The sequence below is a fragment of the Euprymna scolopes genome, chromosome 30 (genome assembly GCF_053919585.1).
Source record: "Euprymna scolopes isolate OS-2025 chromosome 30, ASM5391958v1, whole genome shotgun sequence".
NCBI lineage: Eukaryota > Metazoa > Mollusca > Cephalopoda > Sepiida > Sepiolidae > Euprymna > Euprymna scolopes.
In genome coordinates, this window is record NC_136511.1 from 77356110 (window position 1) to 77372203 (window position 16094).

The window sequence follows — 16094 nt, forward strand, 5'->3', positions numbered from 1 at the left end:
TTTTTTCATAGAAATTCCAGCCCCACCTCTCTTGTACATTTTTTCTAGGCAGAAATAAATGTACGAACCTTAATAAAATAAATAAGGGGAAATTATTTTTAACGGCTCCCCAAACACTATTTCATTATTTGTTTCCCCACGGGAGCAATTATGTGATAAGGTCGTTTTTAATGTGGGGAGAAAACCAGCTCCCCCAAAAGGGGCACTTTGGCGATAGGAAAAAATAAAAATTGCCTTAGTATAGAAGAGTTTCCCCATACATTAACTAAGTATAGCATCAGAACAGATACTACACTCGGATCTCAGCCCGAAGGTCGGCATAAAAAAAATGTTAACTTTCAGTTTAGCGGTAATAGAAAAAATAAATTTAAAATAAGGACTGAAAACGTGTCGGGACCGTTAAAGGTTAATTTTGACAACAAAATAAAAATAACACACCGTACTGCATGGACACCAATACTAACCCTAAGTCTGAGTCGCTAGGACGAAAAAAAAAATGGTGCTAATGCAGAGAGTGCCGCGCTAGTTTTTAAATCGTATTTCCAAGTTTAATTAAAGTTGTTTTTTTTATTAAATTGTAAGGTTTAAAGTACATAATAGGTACAAAACACCCTCCCCATGTTAAGAATGGCTTTTTAAATAATAGCGTTATTATTTCAGCACGGATCAATAAGTGCACTCACTGACTGCACTAGTGCACTAGTACCCTTTAACCTTACACTTGAATAATAATAAAAAAAAAAAATAAAAAAAAAAATAAAAAATAAAACTTTAATTAAATTTGAAATACGATTTTAAAAAATAGCGCGGATCAGTAAGCGCACTAGCTAGCACCATTTTTTCTGCCCCCATCCTCCACACATGCGTCAAGAATGAGTTTTTAGTCTTTAGAAAGCCATTCTTGACATGAGGAGGCTATTAACAATTCTTTACTTTTACCAAAATTAAAAAAATATATATTTGTCAATTACAACTTCAAAATTATAACTGAAATTTATCAGAGATATACGGGTTAAAAAGTTTAAATTGATTTATCTTCTTTTTTTTTTTTCTTGTATATAAACAAGTTATAATTCAGCGGTCGAAACGTTGTGAATAAATAACCAAATAATACAAAGTTTTAAAAATTTTAATTTAATAAATACATATTTTTCGGCACTCATGGCACACCGTAGTTGAGAAGAGAAAGAAAAAAAACTCACGTAATATTCCTTTTTTTTTTAACAGGCAAGATTAAAAGAACCGCATTTTTTCTTAACTTAAAACTCTTAGTTCAGTAAATTTAAGATGAAAAAGATAAACTACAAAAAAAAAAAAAAAAGAAAGTACGTAGATGCAAATTGTCCTACCTTTTTATTTCTTTCAGGCCATTATGTACACCAAAATATCCAAGGTATTTAAAAAACACACACACACAAGAGTAGACTAAACAACAAATAAATATATAGAGATTTAAAGCGCCGGCTAGTACGTCTTAAGAAGCGCGTATTGCTGGACTGACAAAAACTCCAGACTTTATTCTCTTAATCCGTATATTCGTTTTCTATCATTCGTATTCTATTAATCGATCGTACCGTTCGTATTTGTATTCTGTAATAACGGCCCTACCTTTCTTTTTTTCTCTCTCTCTCTCTCTCTCTCTCTCTCTCTCTCTCTCTCTCTCTCTCTATCTATCTCTCGGCAACCTACTCGTAAAAAGCACTTTGTGTTCTATAATAAAGAAACGTATTATGCGTGGCATTGTTACCTTTATTTTTAAACTGTTATTAATATTATTACAAAGAATGCAATTTCATTAGGTTGCATTGTTTCCTTTTCTTTTTTTTTCTTCTTGTGCATCCTGGATGCATTAAAATAGATTAAATTATTTATTTGCAAAGGTTATTCCATTTTAGTTCGGTAACTAGCAGGGCTATCCGGCATTGCCCGGCCTCACGAATACAAGATAGCTTAAACAAGATGTTGTAATTATTTTTATTATTTATTATTTTTACACCAGTAAACGTTATTATTGGCGACTTAAATTATAAAAAAAAAAAAATACAAATAGGAAATTAGTCCAAAAATAGTGGTTGTTCAAAATATCCCCATATTAAAAGAAAGAAAGAAAAATCTGTATCATATACGTGCCACGTGCCAGTGACGGAAAGGAAATATCGTATTCCAAAAATCATGTAAACTGATCAAATCGTTTTATTTTTTTTTTTTTTTTAAATAAGGAAATAAAATTTTATAGTTACTTGAGGAGCGAGACTCAGACTGTCTCGCGATGCCACCTTGAAAACAATTACAAGAGATAAAGGGAGATAACTCAGCAATAATTTAAACTTGAAATATTTTTGTTGTAATGCCTACGCATTCCCATTGATCGCTTTAAAATGATTTTTTTTTTTTTTATAAAAATAAAACTACTGGATCAATTTACGTGATTTTTGGAAGATGATAGTTTCTTTCCGTCACAGGTACGTATATCACCCATATTTTTTCTTTATTTGCGATTTTTTAATATAGGGAGAATTTTGGACAAGCAAAAAGATTGTTTTTTTTTTTTGCATTAAAAATAATTATTTGATAGAAAATAAGCACTTTATTTTACCGTATGTATTGGTTATGAGTAAAGCAATAAGTAGTTTGGTACTTTACTTCCTAAAAAAAATGCAAAATGTCTGCCATTGATTAATTTACTCACTATCAATATTTATGGTAATTTAAAATACCTAATGTTCCATTAACATTGTTTTTCTCTCAAACACTTTGTAAGAAAAAAAGTTGAAAGCATTATTTTCCTTTCCCAATTGACCATTTTAATATGTTATAATGTATCTTTCTTTTTTTTCTTTTTGACTTCTTGTTTTTTTTTTCTGGATTTCAGGACCAAAAACCCATCTTGTCTGGTGGAGTATCCAGCTGCATGTTGCTAATTGAGGTAACATCACTTGGAGGAAGTGCATCATCCCTCATAAAAGCTAGTGTGGTTATACTGAGGTAAGGCAATGACAACAGCATATTCTTTTCATTGTTTTGACTCTCGAGTGTGTATCCGATAATATCTTTTATGCTTTTATATAGTGATGTGGTTCTCAGTTGATTAACTATGTCTAACTGTGTCGGATATATACTTGAGAGTCAAAAGAATGAAAAGAATATTCTCTTGTCATACCCCTATACTGCGGAGATCTTATTTGGGCTGCGAATACAAAATGTGATTTTTAATATTTGGCCAGGATTTACTTCTTGGGAAAAGTATCCTCATGTACAGGGGTTTGTCAGGTTGTACAGAGAGACCTTAGACACTCTAGGATAGTGTGTAGAAGGCATTCAAGTTCTATCCTGTAGGCATTCAAGTTCTATCCTCTACCTACCTGAATAAGTTTTTTTGTGTTTTAATTTATTTTAAAGCGTTTATTTATTTTGAAATACAAGTAGTGTTGAATTTTAAGTTAGAACAAAAAAAAAAAATGGCTGACATCAAGTGGTCATGTATGGAGTTTGGATAATCACCTCAAAATCGAAAATTAAACAAAATACTGGCAAAAAAAAACTATCTAATAAATGTCACTAATTGAGCAAAAATGACAGTATTTTGTATAATTTTCGATTTTGAGCAATTATCAAGATTTCTTCTGACAGTTTAATGTCTACCATTTTTTCTTCTAACTTAAGACTCGACACTACTTGTGTTTCAAAGTAAGTAAACACTTTTAAATAAGTTAAAACACAAAACACTTATTACTAGACTCTTTAGCCCATTAAAAAGGGCCAACTTATAAACTGTTGACATAGAATGAGTGCATTATACAAAATTGATGGCCGAATATGATTAAATGTGTGCTCATTTTTGCATTATATATCTACTAGCAAGGAGACCCGACGTTTCCTGAAATTGAATGAGGATCAAAAAATGTTCAACACTTCCAAAACTTTTATTCTCATCGAAATCGGTGAAATCATCCATTTTTTTTCTTGCTCTAGTCGGGGACCCACTGGAAAAAGCTTCACATGCCTTCAACAGTGACTTAGTCCATAATAAATTGTAGTCTACATTGCACTGTAGAGAACCTACTGTTGATTTTATAAAATTATTTTTATATCGAATGACTTGAATTAAAGTTTAAAATGCGAAAGTCAAGTATCATGGTTCAATTGTGCTCTAAACAGAAACATTCATTTTGAACGCGTACTGTCTTATAAAAGAATCTACAGTTTATTTTATATGCTTGGCCTTTCTGCTTGTGCGGTGATAAAACTTTTAAAATGCATTTGTAATGCTAACTTTGGTTAAAATCGAGTGGTTCCTTCTTGAATCGGATTTTTTTATTAGCAATTTTCGTTACTTATCGGAGACATTCTGATACAAAACCTATTTAAGGGCGCTCCCAGACACATAAAATACATTTGTGGTAAATCAAAAAAAAAATCGGCCCCGTCATTTCAGAGTACATAGGAAACAAACACACATATACACACACAAAATGCCTTTTATATATAAGTAGAGACTAATCCCTAACTGTGCATCAAACGGATACAATAATGCTTAGTTCACTGCACCTTATCATGACAAAGCTCTATATTAAATTTCAGCCAGATCAGGTTAGTAGTTTCCGTTAAGAAAGTGGAACGAACAGACAGACAAACTAAGAGAAATATAATCTATCTATACTCCTATAATTTTTTTTTTTTTTTTTTTTTTGCATATTGATATTCATATTAAAAACTCTTTCTTCTATTTATTTAAAAAGAAAATATAACTTTGTTATATATGGGTTGTGGAATTGCATTCATCTGCAAAAGATCTAGCTAATTTGCATATTCTTTTAAACATTCATCTTAATTAATTCCCTATTAGATTTTTCGGTTTTCTTATGGGATGATCATCTTTAGTTAACTATTACGTGTAATTATATTCACGAAGATATTCTACATGATTTATACTTGCATAATATTTGTGTAAAAGGGATATAGTAAACACAAACTTCTTTCTATATATATTTATGTATGCATATGTATATTTGTTTAAAAAATTTTGCCTACCAAACTCCTCTGTCAGTTTTTGGTCTACAGACATGAAACTTAATATATAGGGTATTCAAACCCATGCAAAACTTTATATTTGGGTGTAGCCGGGGAAATTTGGTGCAAAAGTGTGAAAATTAAAAAAATGGAATTTGCCAGGTGATGGTTGAACGCTGACATTATGACTATGCATGCGTAACGCAATAGCTATTGGTTCATGTTTCAATTTTTAGCCTTGCAGAAAACATATCTTCATAGCTCAGACATTAACGTCAAAGGAAAAAGTAAATTGTAAGCTAAACATTTTGGTTTCGATTCTCAGTGGTTGCACATGATTTTTTTTTTTTTTAACTTTTTAAATCATTACAATGTATTAGGTCCAATATAATATAATAATAAATACGAAATCTACATTAATCAAAATATCATATCTAAGCGTATTTTACGACCGGGCAATGCCAGGCGGCCTGCTAGTAGAGATTAAATTTTTAGCCCATTAAACCAAATGGATGGTTGAATACGGTTAAATTTGTGTTTATTTTTGCATTAAATTCTAATCTATATTAATCGCTAACTATGCATCGAATTGATACTATAATGCTTAATTTACTGTAACTTATAATAACAAAGCACCGTACAAAATTTCAGCAAGATCGGCTCAGTAGTTTCCAAGAAAAAGTGGAACGGACAGAAACAGACTAAGAGAAATCTATATATCTATAAAAGTGAGAATATGTTTGTCTGTGTGGGGGGGGGGGTGAGAGAGAGAGCGAGGAGAATTCTCAACCTATATACTCAACGAATTTTTATCTAGACTTGAAATTTAGTATATAGGGTATTCAGACATGTGGAAAAATTTTTAATCGATTGTCATCCGGAAAAAAAGGGTTGCTAATAGGTCAAAATTATAAAATTGGTTCGCGGAGGTCATCGGATTTTTATCTGTTTGTCAGCTGTTTCACAAATGGGCATGCGTGAATTATTCAGATGACAAATTCTTTATGTTAAGAATAAGTAGGTTTTAAAACACTTTTTAAAGAGCGTGTCAAGCTGGTCTAATGGTTATCATACTTGATTTACTATCTTTATGTTTTGGTTTCGATCTCAGCGTGAGTGTTTTTTTTTTGTTTTTTTGTTTTTTACTTACAAGATGTGAACTGTTTAGAAAAAAAACTAATACTCGAATGCACATGTCTCAGTTTCTGTATGAATTAAAATATAATATACCTATTTTACGATCGAGCAACGCCGGGCAGCCTGCTAGTATAATATAGATTACTAGGACTACAATTTCGTTATTGTATCTTTTCTTTCTTTCTTTTTTTTTTTAAACGTTTCTCTTCTTGCACATCCTGAATGCATTAAAGTGGATTTTCTATTTGTAAAGTTTATTTCATTTTATTTTATTAAGTAACAACGATTTTAATAGTGAGCTAGACTGCTGAAGTTTCTATACATTGCGCAACTCTTGCAATTAAATTGTCTCTAAAATAATCTGATTGTCTCGCCGACACCATTCTATATAAGTCTGATCAATGCTCCTCTGCCTGCGTACCTGTCTGCTTGCCAATCTGCTTCCTCCCCACTTTCTGTCGTTGATGAAGAAAAGTCGTGATTTATACATTTTTTTTTTATATATACACAAAATTGAATTTTAATAATGAATACAGTTTAAATCTCGGGAAACGTTGTTACATTTAGACTAGTGTTAGAATATTTATTTCCGGAACGGTTTGAAATTCTATTGAATATCTGTATCTCTATTTCTATCTCTTATCTACCTATCTATCTATCTATCTATCTATCTATCTATCTATCTATCTATCTATCTATTACATAAATGGAACTTTGTCTGTGTGAGTGAGTGTGTGTGTTCGTTCCTTATGGACTCGAAAAAGGCTGTGGTGATTTTTATGAAATTTCACACAAAAGTTACTTAAGTGTCTGGCAGTGTTCTTAGGTAGCTTTTGTATCGGAATGTCTTCGATAAGTATCGATAACCAATAATTGAAATAATCCAATGAAAGAAGGAACAGGCAATTTTGACCAAAGTTCACACCTTACATAGCCTAAAATCACAAGTGGATTTGAGAAATTACCACACAAGCCGAAAGGCTCCACATATAAAATCAACAGTAGGTTCTTTGATATGACAGGGGTGCGTTTGAAATGAATGTTTCTGTTTAAAACACAATTGCACCATGACACTTGACTCTTCAATTTAAAACTTAAATTCAAACCATTATTACTGCACACACAATCAGGCTCCACATATAAAATCAACAGTAGGTTCTTTGATATGACAGGGGTGCGTTTGAAATGAATGTTTCTGTTTAAAACACAATTGCACCATGACACTTGACTCTTCAATTTAAAACTTAAATTCAAACCATTATTACCGCACACACAATCAGGCCAAGCATATAAAATCAACAGTAGGTTCTTTGATATGGCAGAAGCGCGTTCGAAATGAATGTTTCTGTTTAAAACAGAATTGAAGCATGGCACTTGACGTTTGCATTTTAAACTTCAATTCAAGCTATTATAAATAAAAAATGATTTTATACAATCAACAATAGGTTCTCTACAGTGCAATGTAGACTACAATGTATTGTCAACTTAGTCACTGCAGGGAAGCATGTGAAGCTTCCTCCTAGACGATGGGTCCCTAACTATAGCAGGCAATCGATTTGATTGAAAAATGGACAATTTCACCGATTTCCATGACAATAAAAACATGGGAGTGTGAAACATTCATTAATCATCATTCAATCCCGGGCAACGTCGGGTTTCCCTGCTAGTTTTTAAATATATTAAATATTCCCCTGTTAATAAATGAAAACTCTAATTGATATAACGTATTCATTATTAGGCTTATGTTAATTGCAATATTGAAATAGCTCACAGGTATGAAATACTCTCTCTCTCTCTCTCTCTCTCTCTCTCTCTCTCTCTCTCTCTCTCTCTCTCTCTCTCTCTCTCTCTGAATCTAGACGAAACACATGTCAGTGGATAATTATATTTTAAAAACAATATATATACTGCTCCCCATTTGGGGGTACCAAATTAGTTAAAGGGAAAATTATTTCCGACTCCTCGCATTTAGGTAAAAATGCACTTTCATGTAAATAATTGAATTCATTCAAAACGTATCGCAAAAACAAAAACAAATAAAATAACATATGTGTGTGTGTGTGTGTGTGTGTGTGTGTGTGTGTGTGTGTGTGTGTGTGTATACATACAGTGATGATCATATTTATTGGCACGGTAAAATAAAAGTTAAATTTTGTCTAATAAATTCTAAAAAAGGGATTAAATTAAAGAAAATAACAAAGTATATTATGTATTTTTAACTGGCCTTTCCGATGCAGCAATCGGATTTTAGAAAAAATAAATAACAAAGGAACAACAAACATAATTGCAAAAAACCCTTGTTCAAAATTATTGGCACGATTTATTTAATAATCAATTGTATAGCCTTTTGCCTTGATTACCTTCCTCAGTCGCTTTTCATAGTTTACAACCAAGTTGTTGCACTCTTCAGTAGTAATTTTAGCCCACTCTTCCTGACAATAATCCTCCAATTGAATAAGATTCTTAGGCTTCCTTTGCATTACCCTCAATTTTAATGTTCTCCATAAATTTTCAATTGGATTAAGGTCTGGGCTTTGTGATGGCCACTCCAAAACATTAATATGATTGTCCTCAAGCCATTTCTTAGTCAGTTTAGCCGAATGCTTTGGGTCATTATCTTGCATGAACCACCAACGACGACCAAGTGAGAGCTCTTTAGCAGAGTCTTTCAGGTTTTCATCCAATATTTTAACATAATCTTCCTTTTTCATGCTACCTGTGACCTTAACAAGTCGCCCTGGTCCAGAGGTAGCAAAGGATCCCCAAAACATCAAACTGCCTCCACCGTGCTTCACTGTGGGTATGGTGTTCTTAGGCAGGAAAGCTTCGCCAGATTTTCTGTAAATATAAGACACTTTATTATGGCCAAATAACTCTATTTTCGTTTCGTCAGTCCATAGAACACGTTTCCAGAATGCAACATCTTTATCAATATGACGTTTTGCAAAGGCTAGCCTTGCTTTCAGGTGCATAGGCTTCAATAAGGGAGTCTTTCTCGGACGACATGCTTTTAAACCAGCTCTCTTCAAAACTCTACCAACTGTATGTCGAGATACATTCACTCCAGAGGTGCTCTGTTCATCAACAATCTCCCCAACAGAGATCCTTGGGTTTTGTTTTACTTGTCGAACAATTTTCCGTTCATCTCTTGGGGAAAGAATCCTTTTTCTCCCTCTACCCTCTAAACTCATAACGTGGCCTTGCGATTTGAACTTGTTTATTATGGCTCTAACAGTGGATTTGGGAAGGTTTAGCTTCTTTGAAATCTTATCATAGCCCTCCCCATTGGTATGGCATGCTACAACAAGCTTCCTGACGTCTTCGCTGTGTTCCTTAGTTTTAACCATGGCGATTGAAAATTATAATTTAGTCACTTATAATAGTTTAAATAAATCGCTATCTAAAAATTATCTGAAAAAAATTATTCACTGAATTAGCGTTAAACAAGCATAATATGGCTATAAAAAAGTTCAGAAAGCACGTAAACCGGAAATTGATTGATATTATACTGATACTAAAAGAAAAACAAAGCCGTGCCAATAATTTTGAACAAGGGTTTTTTGCAATTATGTTTGTTGTTCCTTTGTTATTTATTTTTCCTAAAATCCGATTGCTGCATCGGAAAGACCAGTTAAAAATACATAATATACTTTGTTATTTTCTTTAATTTAATCCCTTTTTTAGAATTTATTAGACAAAATTTAACTTTTATTTTACCGTGCCAATAAATATGATCATCACTGTATATAAAATTAAAAATAAAAGTTATATTTAACTTTATTATATCATCAGATCAATAAGGAAAGAGTAAGAGAGAAAAACCTCATTTAGACCATGGCATTTCGAAGCTAAATGTATTTCATCAGAAAAGAAAGGCCAGAATTATAAAAAATGTAAAATATAGATAAAACTGGCTTAAGAAAGAAACCTTCCAGCTATTGGAATTGTTTCGTCGATTTTCCTGTTTGAGAATTTTGTGTTTGTATCTCGCTCTAATCTCAGATTAATGTACTTGGATTTTATCAAGAATTAATTCTCCATACATCTTTATTTTGGGAGAATTTTTGGACAGTTACCATTTTCTTTGCTCTCAAGAATCCTATTATGGGGGAAAGAAACTAGAATCTTAGGGAGATATAAATCATACCAGTCATCATAGGTGCTACAGGGCTTATGAAGGAGAACCTACCTAATATTCCTGGGGGACCAAGTGCAAAAGTGACCCAGACAATTGCACTTAAGGGAACAACGCGGATACTAAAAAGAGCTCTCGGTTGGGTTCAATAAAAAGCAGGGCAATGTTGGCAGCTGGTTTGGCTGCCCCATATCCAGCATTATAATCTTCAAAGGAAGAAAAAAAGAAATATACACACATATATACATATACATAAATATACATAAATATACATATACAAGTACATACATACATATATACATATATATATATATATATATATACGTACACATACATATATATGCATATATACACATACATATACATACAAACATATATATATATATGTTTGTATGTATATATATATATATATATATATATATATATATATATACACACACACATATATACATACATATATATACCTGAAGTCCTACCTAACTAATATTCCTAGTGGAATAAGTGCAAAAGAAATCCAGACAATTGCACTTAAGGGAACAGCGAGGATACTAAAAAGAGCTCTCGGTTGGTTTCAATAAAAAGCAGGGCAATGTTGGCACCTGCTTTGGCTGCTCCATACCCAATGTTAAGATCTTCAAAGAAAATTAAAACGGATTTCACTTGAACTTGTATAAAAAAAATTTTAAAACATTTTCCGAAACATTTTAAGGATTTTAATGTGGATGACTTAGAGCATGGATTTTACTTCCTTCATTTCGTTCGGATTTGAAAAAACTTTTTTCTAATGTATTTTCGTATCTCTTTTTTACTTTTTCTGTCTACATTCCTTCTTTTTTCTTTCACATTCCCCCCCTTTCCTTCTCTCTTTCCTCTCCTTTCCCTTTTCTTTTATTGTTTGTTCTTCTTTAATTACCCCCATTATTTCTTAGTGATTCCTATTTTCTTTTTACTATTACTTATCTATATACGACTCTTCCGATTTTTATTCTCCTGGTTTTCATTCCTTTCACATATCCTTAACTATTTCCTCCTAGGTATATTCTAATATATTTATATCTCAAAATTTTTATTCTTGTATTTTATACCTCCATTAATATTTCTTAATGTATACTTACATCATCATCACTAATCTAAATGTTCTTAAGCCAGTTTTTATTTATATTTTACAATTTGTATAATTCTGGCCCTTCTCTTCTGATGAGTCTGTTAATAGCTTAAAAGACACTGATCTAACTTAACAGGCAATCAGTTCAGCTATCGCTATACCTAATACTATGTTTGGGTTTAGTTTAATTCTGTGAACTCTCAAAAATAGTTGTATCTTACCCTCTTCTGTCTCCATACCGTTGGGTGTTTTAATAGCTCTCTTGAAAGTCTTGATGAATCTTTCTACCTGTCCGTTGGATCACGGATGTTATGGTGAAGTAGTGATATGCTTAATATCCAGAGTATTTTTTTTTGCTTTGTTTTTTTTTTTTTTTTTTTTTACTTGTCTTCCCACAAGGGCAGAGTTAGACATGAGGTCGGTTTTTAATATGTGGGGAGAGACCAGCTCCCTAAAATGGGCCACTCTGGTCAGTAACAAAAATAAAAAATGTATCAGTCATGAAGGATTTCTTCTCCGTTAACCGAGTCTGAAAAAGTGTAGTGCAGCATCTGAAGAACAGATACTACACTTTGATCCTTAATTCACTCCCCTGACAATCGTTTCAAGGGCACCAAATGGAAATAGATATGGTAACTGTGAAAGCATGTCACATGAAAACTTCAAGATATTTTGTCTGGTATAAGTTCGTTACTCACAAGAAATGTTTGTTCTTTTTCTCGTCATCATCATCGTCATCATCATCATCGTCGTCATCATCATCATCGTCATCATCATCATCATCGTTATCATCATCGTCGTCATCATCATCGTCGTCGTCGTCGTCGTCGTCAGGCAATTGATCATACATGTCTGGTGATTCATACATGTGTACAAGAAACTGACCTTGGTGTGAAGTTGGAGATGATTAACACTTTTTACGCTTGTGCAAGAAACTGACCTAAATGAGAAGTTGAAGGGCGTTAGACCAGATTCTTTGATTTGCATGTATTGTACAATTGATTTTCAACGTATCCTAGACACTGAAACTAAAGAGACCTTCAGAGACCAAGAAATATGTTGACAAGTTGAGGATTCATTTCTGCTGGAAATGAATATCAGGATGGAGCCTAAAGACGTCTAGTTACAGTCTGACATTTGATGATGGTGGCCTTGTTGGTTGTTGTTCGTGCCACCAGAGTGTGCAAAGCTCCATATCGGGTAGGTCTAACTTATGTCTTACGTTTTGGAATTTATTTTAGGTGAGGATCGATGATTTGTATTATTTTGATTATTAGCGTTACTATTTTCATCTTGATTGGCATTTTCATCATGTTTTAGTTGATACAACCTCCAACCTCCTTCTTCAGACGCATTTTTTCGAACTTGGAAATCTTTAACTTGAACTCAAAATCCTGTGCATAATTTCGAACTGAACTCTTTACTTAATCCACATGGGTAGATTGTTCTTGTTCTGTCGGCCATGACTGGATAAAGTTGCTAATTTATCATTATATTATTCTTAGTTATTATCGCTTGTAGTAAGGATTAAGCCTCCAATCTCCAAGAGACTGTCATTTAAATTTTTAAAAAAGCATTGATTAATAATCTGTTTTAAGTGCCTGTTCTTCGGAAATGGTAGTTCCAGTTTGTATTGAAAAGATGGGCTGAAATGGAAACGTAATGAGGAAGATACACAAGAAAGAGGTGAATAATATACATGTTGAATTCATAATGCAAGAAATCTACTACAAACAAAGTATATTTGCGGCTTAATTAAAAGACCAACTTTGTTCTTTTCTTTTCTTACTCCTTTTCAGCTCAAACAAGACACACTGCTACTTGGAACGTAAAGGCTACTATTCAGGATTGTGTCTAACAGAGAACTGCAGAGAGTAGAGCAGTGAGATGTTTGTTCATATTACATTTAAATTTCTGAAGATTAGTACTGTCAGGAAAGCAGGAAACAGGGAGGGAATTCCAAAGTTTAGCAGTCCGAGGAAAAAAAGTATTAAAGTAGAAGGCTTTCCGGCAACAGTGAAGCAGGGGATTTTGCTGTTTGTCAAATTAGTCAGGAGTATGTAGAGTGAGGGGGCACAAGTGATATCAGTTCATCAGAGCACATTCCATTAAATTACTTGTGAAACAGGCACAGGAACACAACATTGCAGCGATGGGGCAGAGGTTACAGCTTGGCTGATAGTGCAGTACCTATTAAAGTTAAGACTTATTTTTGGACCCTGTGTAAAAGGGAGAGACTAGTAATAGATGTGCCAGCTCTAATGTAGCAACAATACTCCATGCATGGACGAAGTGTGGTTTTGTGAAGATCTAGGATACTCTCTGGTATGAGTAATTTTCTAGCATGGTAGAGGGAGCCTATCTTCTTTGCAGCAGCCTTCACAATTTCCTCAATATATTTGTTCCAACTCAGGCTGCTTGTGAATGTTAAACCAAGGAGTTTGAAGGATAAGTTCTCAGGCAGGGTGTTATTTGACATGGCAATCGGTGATTGAAAATGCTTTTTGTAATTTTTATATAAAGAAGCCTAGTCTAAGCAGTGTTACATATTATCGGCTTGACAAAAAAGTTCTTGTGGTGTTTAACTTATAAAAATACAAATGAACATATCTCGGCTCAAACATAACTTTATTGGTCGAAATAGGCACCATCAGAATCAACACACTTTTGCCATTGCAAAACAAGTGTATTTATGCCAGTAATGTAAAAAATCTTGCGTTCTAGTGTATATGAAGTCGCTGAAGGTGTTTTTGATATCGCTTAGGTTTTTGAAACATTTTTCACACGGAAAGTTGTCAAGATGCTTGAAAAAGTGGTAGTCAGTAGGTAAGAGGTCTAGAGAGTGTGGTGGATGAGGCAGAGTTTTGTGTCCCAATTTGCTTAAGTTCTGCAGGATCAGTTTACCAACGTGCAGTCGAGCATTGTCATGGAGGAAAATTGGGCCTTTTCTGTTGACTAATGCTGGGTGTTGTTGCCAAAGTTTCTGATGCATTTCATCCATTTGTTGACAGTAATTTTCTGCCATAATGGTTTCGCCTCCATTCAAATAACTGTAATGGATGAGACTGGTCGCAAAACAACAAACAATCAGAGTCGGTTTAGCAACGTTCAGTCGGGAATTGTCTTCGAGGAGAATTGGGTCTTTTCTGTTGACTAATGCTGGGTGTTGTTGCCAAAGTTTCTGATGCATTTCATCCATTTGTGGACAGTACTTCACCGCTGTAATGGTTTCGCCTGTATTCCAAAAATTGTAAATTTGATCCATAGTCATTAGACACCAATTAAGCAAGATTTCTTAAATTACAATTTCTTCTTGAGACCTCTTAAGCTTTGAATTTGAGACATTTTCTAGAATCAAAATCATGTAATGGATTTTAATGAAAAGTGGAATAAGGTTTCTAGACATAAGATTCAGTATCATTGTATCTTGATTTTAATCTTTGTAAGGGAATATAAATGTAAGCTAAAAATATTCTGTATGGGAATTAATTTTGCCTCTCTTAAGACGGGTATTCTTCTAGTTTTCTTATATACAAAGAGCGGGTAGGGAAAATGGAGTGGTTTCTGCAGCCTTCCTCCTCCTCCCCATATAAATCTATGTCAGTACGCGATATTATGGATATCAATTTATCAGTGTCAAATTACTTTATATTCCTCAATGCTCATGAGATTTTTATGAACGGATATTTATTCTTGGAAAGATTTGTGGGCATGTCAAATGTCTGGCAAGAAGCCATGAGTGAAAGTCATCCAGCGAAGATAAAACTCCGTCTTGTATAAATGGCCTAATATTGGAGATACACATTGATGTAATGAATCTGAATGCATCCGAGTTTCCCCATGCAAATTACTTTATTTTATAAATACATTTAATCCTATAAAGCAGTACCTTCCTTATAACGTATGTGTATAGATACTATTATTTAAAATCTCCCCCCCCCCAATTACAAACACACACTAAACTTCTCGTCTCCATGTATGTATGTTATTGTGATGAAGCTCTTTCTTGGTTATGAAGTAATACAAACATGTTAATTGTTCATTATTATTTATAAATTGAATAATCAAGGATATAAATAATGATTATAGGAAGTCAAGGATCGGAGTAAAACTACTTGTATGGGGTTCTGGGATAGGAGCAAAAAAAAAAAAATTTTTTTTTTTTTTTTCAATTTTCCCAGGCAATACCAGTGCAGGTGTTCTAGTTATTAAAATGCTGACAGTGAACAAAATAAAAGAGACATTCAGACAAAACAAAAGGAAATAATAATTTAGACGGGTTAGGGTTAGGGTTATTTCATTAGCTGATTTTATTCCATGTAGACGTAAACCTGTCATGTTTTGATGTAAGAGCTCTCAGCAATACATTATTAAGCAAAAGTGAGCCATGGAAATAAAGAACAGCCGACATCTCACTTCGATGTCAGTTCTGCCAGCAGGAACTTATTGATTACAACACGGCACAATTTAATCAGTTCACTTGGATCATCTAATACACAAAATTAAGTCAGTCAGATTTTCAAAGTTAGACCTAAACAGCAATGCATATCACAAATCGATATTTGATTCTGACTAGAAAATTTTAAATTATTATTTCTTTATCATGTTATTTCCCATAAAAACTCACTTCATTTTAGTTTCCTGAAAAATATACCGGGTTTCCCATATTTACACAGAGAAACCTTGCGTTAGTTACCTGGGTGTTCC

General features: G+C 33.3%; 1 protein-coding gene across 1 annotated transcript in view; it reads right to left on the reverse strand.

Moving 5' to 3' along the window:
- Window positions 1-1558, reverse strand: part of LOC145254849 (chloride channel protein C-like) — a 199642-nt gene extending 198084 nt beyond the window's left edge. The window contains exon 1 of the mRNA XM_080113697.1: window positions 1350-1558. The gene's annotated coding sequence lies outside the window, so the exon portion shown is untranslated. The remainder of the gene's footprint in view (window positions 1-1349) is intronic.
- Between the last annotated feature and the right edge of the window lie 14536 nt (window positions 1559-16094).